Source organism: Musca autumnalis, unplaced genomic scaffold (genome assembly GCF_047663935.1).
Source record: "Musca autumnalis isolate F117 unplaced genomic scaffold, ASM4766393v1 scaffold_5, whole genome shotgun sequence".
Lineage (NCBI taxonomy): Eukaryota > Metazoa > Arthropoda > Insecta > Diptera > Muscidae > Musca > Musca autumnalis.
In genome coordinates, this window is record NW_027412088.1 from 134,069,789 (window position 1) to 134,080,653 (window position 10,865).

The following is a 10,865-nucleotide window of genomic DNA, read 5'->3' on the forward strand; positions in this document are numbered from 1 at the left end:
GAACGCATATTGTGCAGTTTTTGTGCACAACTTTTATATATCATAATTTATTATTATGATATCCTAACGATAAAATCATTTGTTTTTTTATTTTTTCATTTGTTAGTACTATACACAATTAATACTATATATAGATAATTTTACGATAATTTTCCAAATAAAGTTGTAAAGTTCTATATTGTCGTATATTTTTGATGATTAATTCAATGTACAACAACTTGTTTTGAAAATCCATGTTCGATCAGCTTCACATATGTATCTCCCTTGATCATTGTGATATGTTTGAAATCAACAAAAAATAAGTGTAAACTCCGGGGTGTATTTCAGGATTTCGTGAAATCCAGTGGATTTTGGAGCGCAAGTGTAAACTTGGCATTACAATGCTATTTTTCATTGTGTTCCCGTACTTTTTTAATGGTAATTTTAGAAAAAAGAGCGAATTGTCAAAAATTGCTTCCCCATTCAAATTTCTTAAAAAATATGGGAACGGAAAAATTACGGAAATTACAAAAACTCCAGCATAAAATTTCAAAATCAACGTATCAGCTATCATATTAGATGCCAATGAACATGCTTGCTGCTATTTTCTACTAGGCCAAAATTGTATGGCAGAAAACAGGAGAAGAGGGTGTTTGTTATTCGGCGCTATTTTTGTTTAAAGAGAAGTGCAAGTCTTGCTAGATTTCGGAGCACGGGAACGCATTTTAAGCACTAAACGGGAAAACTACTGCAAGTACTAATATTGTGCAGGTTCTGAGCACAATTTTTATCTATCAAAATTTATTATAACGAAGACTCAACGATAAAATTATTATTTTTATTTTTTCATTTGATGGTACTATACACAATTAATACGATATATAGATAATTTTATACCCTCGACAGACGGCAGAGTTAATTTGCATTAAAAATGTCCTAATTTGAATTAATTTTTCACTCTGACAGACGATAGTTTCTGCATTTATGAAACAGCTGTTTTTGTTGTTTGTTTGTACCCAGCAGACCATTTCATAAAGCTTTACAAAAGTTCGCCAAAATATGCGAAACAAATACACTTTCTACCATTGACCTTTTCACCACCATGAAGCAAAAATATATTTAATTTATTCGCGATATTTTTGAGTCTTTTTATTTTTAATATTATAAAAATATTGCAAAACTTTAAAAAACATTTGAAGAAAATGTAATTTTCGATAGAATTGGTATGGTGGGTAATGACATTTTTTGTGAAAATAAAAATTTTAAAAAGAGATTTGTTAGAAGGCTTTAAAACGATTAGCTGCTATTCTACTCGCGAAAGACCACTACTTATTTTGAAGAAACGCGAAAATTGCTGATTTGCTTTCCTTTTTTATTTTCTTAAACTTGGAAATTTGACAAAAGACAATTGATTTTCAACAGCATTGCCATATTGAAATTGCTAAATTCAGTTTGAATTTCCTTTGATTTTGTGCATTAAGAATGTGGATAATGCACGAATTAATTTGAATTACGGCAGTTAATGCAAATTAACGCTGCCGTCTGTCTAGGGTATTACGGTAATTTTCCAAATAAAGTTGTAAAGTTCTATACTGTCGTATATTTTTGATGATTAATTCAATTTCAACAACTTGTTTTGAAAATGCATGTTCGATCAGTAGTGCGATTCTGTAACTCTCTACCGATGGAATTAACGACAAATGTCGATAGTTAGCGATATTTGTCGGTAAGTGCTATTTTGTATACAAATTTTACCGATTTCTATGTCGGCAAGTATCGAAGATCATCGGTCAGTTACCGACGAAAAAAAGGAGTCGTTAAGTCTACCGACATAAAGGAATTTTCATATTTTAGACAAAAAAACTATGAAAATCAATTTTTTATGAAATGATTTTGGAATATTTTTCATGGCAAATAAAAAGTTAAGCTGATGCTAAGTTTACATTTACGAAATCCACTCGATTTCATCTGTCAATTCCATAGCTCAAACGTCAAATGAAATCTCATCTGAAATCCATTGGATTTCATTTGACGTTTAACCTATGGATTTGACAGGTGAAATCGACTGGATTTCGTAAATGTAAACATAGCATGAGATAGAATTCTTTACGCATAAAAAAGAAAAATTCGCGACATATGGAGGATCATTTCAATCTAAGTTATAGGAAGCTTATGACAAATTGGAAATGGATACATTTTATAAAATAATGGATGAAATTGGGAGCATTTGGAAACCTCCAGAATTGCCTGAAAAATCTCGGAGAAAATAATAAGTATTTTCAGTACAAAAAAAATATTGTTAAGGATATATTCCGTAACAGTTGCTACCCATATAAAAATGTATTGGTGGTTTCGATTAGCATCAACATTAAAAGAAAGAAGAATATCACCAGGGTCGTCATATTCCCTGATAATACGTAATTCTGAAATAACAGATCAATATACACAATTTAAATATTCCTGTTCAAAATATACATATTAAATGTTGGGATTCTATATCTTCCGTTTCACTCTATACCCCTCCACATCAGGAAAATTCTGAAAAATTTGTCGAATATTACACCATGTTTACATTAGAACTTGTCGGATTATGAGAATTTATAGGTACAGTTTGTCAAGTAATTGTTTTCGAACCAAGAAAACTAACGTTTTTCTGTATTAATTTATAAAAAAATTTTTGCAAAAATTATTTGTACGACATACTTAAGACAAGACGGGACGTATAAATAAAAAAATAACCCACGTAGTCCAACAAAAATAATAACTACATGTTTGCATTACATGTCAAATAAATGTTTTCGAAATGTCATGGAGGTTCCAATATACCCCATATTTTCGGTAAATACTTTAAAATCAGGACAATTTAAGCATTTTATTTTTAAAAGGGAGTAACTACTAACAAGTTTCAACAATATTCGGCATCGAATATCCGTACTAGGAGGGTTACCATATGGACCAAGGGAGTACCAGGTCATGTTACATGTAAACAGGGTCCTATAGGTTTTAAACCGGGAATATCTGAAAACTAAGACGTTTTATGAGTTTCTTTAGTTCACTAGGATGGATTGCCATCAATTAAAATAAATATTACCTTCAGAATAATTAAATCAGGAGGTTTGCCAGATGTACGAAAAAGGTAGCAGGTTATATAAACAGTAAACGAGACCACCTGTGTCTCAAAGGGCACCGAAGTTTGTTGTTTCACTAAAAAATAATTAGTAGATAATATCATTTCACGAAACTATTGGAAAAATCGCAGTAGGAGACTAATATTGTTTAGAAATGTATGGGGTACAGATCTCGACAATGTTCAGAAATGCCTACTACGACCTATTGGACTCACTTCGTGTATTCTGCAGTACTACTTTGCATATTTTTTAAGGGGAAAATAATGCAGACGGTAAAATAATGCTTCAGTGTTACCATGGAAGCCAAAAAGCTTAGAGAATTCCTCTGATCTGGCTCTAAACAGTTGAAATGGGATGTCCATTATAAAATCAGTATAGACTGACATTATCTTGCATATGTATTTCTTAGCGATATTTGACTTTTATGTCATATTTTGGTTTGTTTTAGAGAATTGCCTCATCCATAACTCAATTTGAGTTAAGTAAACAAATCTTAAGCCCTGGTAATGAATTCAGGTGGTCTCATTTACTGTTTATATAACCTGGTACTCTTTTCGTACATCTGGCAACCCTCCTGATTTAGTTATTCTGAAGGTAATATTTATTTTTGTTGATGGCAATCCGTCCTAGTGAACTAAAGAAACTCATAAAACGTCTTAGTTTTCAGATATTCCCGGTTTAAAACCTATAGGAACTTGTTTACATGTAATATGACCTGGTACTCCCTTGGTCCATATGGTAACCCTCCTAGTACGGATATTCGATACCTAATATTGTTGATACTTGTTAGTAGTTGCTCCCTGTTAAAAATAAAATTCATAAATTGTCCTGATTTTCAAGTATTTACCGAAAATATGGAGTATATTGGAACCTCCATTACATTTCGAAAACATTTATTTGACAACTTGCATTACATGTAGTTATTGCTTTTCGTTATTTTTTGTTGGACTACGTGGGTTATTTTTTTATTTATACAACCTGTCTTGTCTTAAATAAGTCGTCCAACTAATTTTTGCAAAAACCCCGACATTCTTATGACAATTATCAGTAATTTTTTCATAAATTAATACAGAAAAACGTTAGTTTTCTTGGTTCGAAAACAATTACTTGACAAACTGTATATCCAATGGATTTGACAATGAAAATAACATTCATAGTTTTAACTACGATTTTTAATTTGTATGTTGAATTTTTCTACATGTCAATAGTCATTCATTAGAAATTTGCATTATGTTAACTTTGAATGAGCATTATTTCGTTTAAAGTGTGATTTTTCCCATTTCTCCTAAAAATATCAAGAAAGGTTTAAAAATAAGAATAATTTATATACTTCGTATACGCTTTTCATTTTGAAATGACGTCCATCTTCTTTAAAATTGCATCATTCCACCGATATTCGTCGTTAAAATTTTTGTATCGATAACTTTGCTACAAAAAAGTATTATCGTTAATTAGCAATATCGGTTCGGTAGAAAAAAGTTACAGAATCCCACTACAGCTGCGCATATGCATCTACCTTGATCATTGTGATATGTTTGAAATCAACAAAAAATAAGTGTAAACACCGGGGTGTATTTCAGGATTTCGTGAAATCCAGTGGATTTTGGAGCGCAAGTGTATACTTGGCATTAGTTATTAAATAAAGAAATAACAACTTAAGTTGCGAACATTTTTGCGGTAATTCACGAGACGGACATTTTTAATGGAGTGGAGTCCATGTCGAAAACTGAACTAGTGATGGGAAGGCAACATATGCTTGGTTTACATTTACGAAATCCACTCGATTTCATCTGTCAATTCCTTTGTGTATACGTCAAATGAAAACTCATCTGAAATCGATTGGATTTCGTTTGACGTTTGAGCAATGGAATTGACAGTTGAAATCGAGTGGATTTCGTAAATGTAAACATAGTAATAAAAAAACATTAGGATGATGAAAGAAAATCAGATGCGCTTGGATTAAATCGAGAACGGAGGAAGTAAGCTCAAATGTGATTGAATTTAATGGAAACTTTTTTTAATTTGTGTTTATATAAGAAAGTTCTCTGTGTTCTTGTTTTACACATTGCATTTTAATTGCATCTTTAGACTAATTAAAAATGCAATCCGAAGAGTGCCTTTAAATTCAATCCAAAACACTACATTAAAAGCTGTGATTTGGATCGAAAATTGAGTGCATCCTAGTTGTGTGCTGTGGAAGCAAAATGGAGTGCATCCTAGCTGCGTGCTCTCTTGTAAAATTCATAAGTAAATTCGTAGGAAAGGATGCACGCCAACGGCAAATGTACCGTACACTTGTAGTGATTCAACTGCATCCGTGGATACAAACTTTTTGCTGGGTTTTAAGGACTTTCCGACTCAAACTTCGGAGTCGACTCCGAAAACAAATTCCACAAAAAATTAATAAAATATTTACTTTATTTTGATGTCAATACTTGTAGTAGTATGTGTAAATTTTTGCGTGAATTTTATGGATTGAGGGATATCAAAACCGTTTTGATTTTCAAAATCCGATGAATAGGCTTTATTTTCAAAATTGTCAAAATGCAATTTTGAAAAAAAGAACATTGTGTTTGTGAAGAAATAAACAAATTTAAGATTATATCTTCATTTTTAGAGGAACATTTGAAAATTTCGGTTGCAGTTTGAAGGCTGATTGAATGCTTTGCTACACACTTATCAAGCACAGAAGGAGTTCATCGACTGGACAAGCCCATCTGATTGTGTATGGGCCGCTTTAGAAAAAGATCTTCCACAAAATTTCAAATGTATCTTCCACATTGTTTGCGTTATTAGTTTGTTCCTTTACTTTTAAAAATGGCAAATGTGGCAAAAGTCGTAAAACTTGTAAGCTGCTCTCATATCAATTGTATGCTTACATCAAGCAAAGGAACACTTTAGTAACAAAAATACATTTTAGAAACTTTTCTCTATCTATCGCTTTAAAAAAGTACCAGCCCTATTCTGAATGCATGAGAGTTGGGATTTTTTCCATTCCCACATTTTCGTATTCTGAATAAAATGATGTGGTAGTTTTTTCCCATTTCCCATCTCCCCTCATTCTGAATGAAGTTCGAATCGGCTTTTCCTTTATATCTTCATTAACCAATCTGATCAGTTCGACGTTTAAAAAACAACTTACTCGCCGCTGCTGAATCCACCTGTATTTATCCCAATCCCTCCTTGTTCCGGAGTTCTCCAGAAAATATCTGGTAACTCCTCGAATCTCTGCAACAAACACGCAGACGCACACTCGCACTAAGCGAACATCTACACTCACATACATATACGAGATACAAACACAGAAGACAGCAATGACACACAAGAAAGTACAACAAAAACAAATACAAGAAATAACAAACTAATGGGTACTTTACACAATATGTATTTTACATATGGGTTGTCACTTTGCGTATACATTTCGTATATAAAAAGTGACAACCCATATGTAAAATACATATCGTGTAAAGTACCCATAAACGATAATTGCGTGATTATGGCAAAGCAAAGTCCCAATTTACATTAGGCGAGTTTACTTGCGGCAATTGTCAGTTTGTGGGTGAGAGAGGGTATTGAGAGGCAAAGGGTTACCATATACCTCAACTCTCTCTCCATCAAACTGACAATTGCCGCAAGTAAACTCGCCTAATGTAAATTGGGATAAATGGAAACAAAAGCACATCAATCAAATGTAAAGTAAGTCCCAATTTACATTAGGCGAGTTTACTTGCGGCAATTGTCAGTTTGTAGGTGAGAGAGGGTGCTGAGAGGCAATGGGTTACCATATGCCTCACCTCTCTCTCCTACAAAATGACAATTGCCGCAAGTAAACTCGCCCAATGTAAATTGGGACTAATAACTAGAATGATGAAGAGAATTCTATCCAATATTTGTTGTTGTAACTCGATTTAAACAAAGCATCTGCTCAATAGAAATCTATGTTACAATTCAAATTAATTAATTAATTTCAATAAAATTTGGAATGTGTGGCGGAATTTGGCCTATAAGTCGATGGTCAGACTAGCAAGGTTTCATGAAACCAATTTCGTTAAAGTTTCTTTTCAAATTTCGTTAATGTCCACACACGTTAACGTGAAATTTAAGATCTTTGCGTGTCCTCTTTATTTCACCATTCGCGTTTGTTGTGTTTCTCATACCAATAAAAACAAAAAAGACATAAATAAACCAAAAAACAACATAAAATAATTAACATTAATACAGTCGGACCTCGATTATCCGTGATGGTCGGGACCGGAGGCATTACGGATAATCGATTTTCCCGGATAATGCAGACAATGCTTTTATGCAGTTTTTAAACATATTTTTAAGTAAAAATGACATAATATTGTACGATAATATGAAAATCTGCAATTTTTATTAAATTTGTTACGGTAATCCATCAAATTTTAGAAGGATACATAATATCATCATTATCAGGTTCATCTGAATTGACTTTGTCCCATGGTTTTTGTGATACCATAAATACACAAATTGTGTAATACGGGAGAATTTCCAGTTTTCGTTTGTTTACCTTTTGTTTGCTTAATCAGATTAATTGGAAAGTGTGTTTTTACTCTCGGGCAATGAAGTTTACAACAAAAAATAGAAGAAATGGAAAAAAGTCCAACATTTCGTTTTTATCACGGATAATGGAGGTTCCGGATAATCGATTCACGGATAATCGAGGTTCAACTGTAATTAAATTAATATTAATAGTTAAATTTTCACTATTTCATTAATTAAATGTTTTTATTAAATATATTTATGTTTGTTTTGTTGTTAACGTTTGCTTGAGAAAATAAAAATGAAAGAAAATTGAAGAAAAAATCTTGCAACGAAGAACAAGAAGAGGCAACACAACAAAAACAGAAAACCATGTACATATAAACTTGACGTCGCCATGTTGAAATCGTGCTAGTCTGACCATCGACTAAATAAATTTGCCAAAATATATCGAAATCGGTTCAGATGTGAATATAGCTTCTATATACATATATTTTCGGCTGATTTCATGTATTTGATGCACCAAACACACTATATATGCCCGATTTCAATGAAATTATGAAGGTGTGACGGAATTTGGCCAATATATAAAAGTGCCAAAATATATCGAAACCGGTTCAGATTTGGATATACCTCCCATATATATTTTCGGCCGATTTCATGTATTTGATGCACCAAACAAACTATATATGACCGATTTCAATGAAATTTGGAATGTGTGACAGAATTTAGCCTATACATAAATGTGACAAAATATATCAAAATCGGTTCAGATTTGGATATATCTCCCATATATTTTTTCCGGCCGATTTCATGTATTTGATGCACCAAACAAACTATATATGACCGATTCCAATAAAATTCGGAATGTGGGACGGAATTGCGAACTACAAATGAATGTGCCAAAATATATCGAAATCGTTTCAGATTTGGATATAGCTCCCATATATTTTTTCGGCCGATTTCATGTATTTGATGCGCCAAATACGCTATATGTATATGCTTGATTTCAATGAAATTGGAACGTGTGACCGAATTTTGCCTTCAAATAAATGTGCCAAAATATATCGAAATCGAGTCAGATTTGGATATAGCTCCCATATATTTTTTCGGCTGATTTCATGTATTTGATGCGCCAAACACGCTATATATGCCTGATTTCAATGAAATTTGGAATGTGTGACCGAAATTGGCCTTCAAAAAATTTTTCTGCCGATTTAATGTATTTGATGCACCAAACTCCCAATGTATGTCCAATTCCAACATGGTACAATTACTTAGGTAGATGCCTCAGCCCAGCTGATCGAATCTAAAACGTCAAAAAACTAGGAATTCGCTATGAAAAATCAAAACAAAAAACCATATGATTCGGTAAGTAAGAGATAGCATGTGTTCACTTCACTGTACAAACACAAGCGATAAGAAGAGACAACAAGAAAACATTTGGCGAAAATTTTGACAGTTTACATTACAAAATAAGTTGCTTTGTTGTAGCAATTCGCCGATGTTTCTACCTAAGTAATTGTACCATGTGTGAGCAAATTTGGCGTTTTGTATGATTTGATGTAACACCTTCTTATTCCATCATGCACACACCATAGCAACGTTGGGAATTTCATCATTTTTGCTGTACACACATACAGACATACAACGGCAGCGTCTCTAAAAAATCGTAACGGCTGAAAACATACAGAGACTAGAAAAATCTAGTCATGTCGGAACAAGCGAATGTTGTGAAATTACTTGCACAACAGCAAGAACAAATTGCGACCCAACAGGAAATGCTAAATAAACTCACACAATTCATCGCTGGACAACAACAAGGTGCAAACACTGTTTCTTCATCAAATCAAGGAAAATCATCAGTTGCAAAAGCTCCCTCATGGAATCTCTAGCAAATTCCATGACGGATTTTCACTATGAACCTGACAGTGGTTTATTATTTGAATCGTGGTACAATCGTTTCAAACACATCTTAGAAAGGGAAGCAAGTGCACTGGACGATGCAGACAAAGTAGGACTTTTGTGGAGAAAAATGTCCAATCACATTCATGAACGATTCAAGAATTTCGTGTTTCCAAAACAACCTCAAGAACTTTCATTGGCAGACACAATCAAGCATCTTACAAGACTATTTGGCAGAACAGAAACACAAGTCTACGATACAAGTGTCTCCAAATCACAAAGATGGAAAATGAAGATTTCAAAGAATACGCCAGTCGTGTCAATCTTCAGTGTGAACTTTTTAAACTGGATGACTTAACTACAGACCAGGGGCTCAATTCTGTTTCTATGAAAATGTGAAATGAAAACTTTTATAAAGGAAAAAACTGTCAAATGAAAAAAATTATAAAGGAAATATTTTTTATTTCAAATTTTCATAGAACAAGAATCCAGCCCCAGTTCAAGTGTTTAATTTTCATACTTGGTCTTAAATCATCACAAGACAGTGCCATTTGAATCCGCTTATTAAGGCATTTGAATGAAAGTAAGGAAGTAGTCAACCTAGAAAAGCTAGTTGATGAAACACAAAACATTTTGGATTTGAAAAGTGACACAGCACTAATTGAGGGAAGACAAAAACAGTGCAACAAAATTGGTAAGCCTCAACAAAAACAAAAGATACCAGCATGTTGGTATTGTGGAGATATGCATTATGCAAAACATTGCCCCTACTCCAAGCACAATTGTACCAAATGTCAACAGATTGGTCACAAAGATGGTTTTTGCAATAGCATGCACAGGCAGAGTAGACCAAACCACAACAAACATCAACAGAGCAAAACCAATCATGACCAAAATTCAAAGAAGAACAGTGTGACTCATCAGAATTTCAACAAGAATAAATCAAAATTCTATACAAAAGCTATATTGTCAACAAAGCAAGTACACTTCAAGGAATTAAGAAAATATGTCACAGTGAGTATTAATTCAAAACAAGTGAAATTACAGGTGGATACAGTCTCCGACATAAGCATAATTTCTGAGTCAACTTGGAAACGCATCGGAAGACCTGAGACAACCCCAACAAAAGACACCGTCAATGTTGCAAATGCTGAAGAGATGAAATTTTTAGCCAAATGTTCAACAGAAGTCTCAATAGGAGATAAATCTGAAATAGTGGAATACTATATTTCAGACGTAGAATCACTGAATGTTATGGGTATAGATTGGATTGAGAAATTTAATCTATGGAACATTCCAATTACAGCATGGTGTCATCAAATAAATTTCAACGATGAAATATCAAAAATA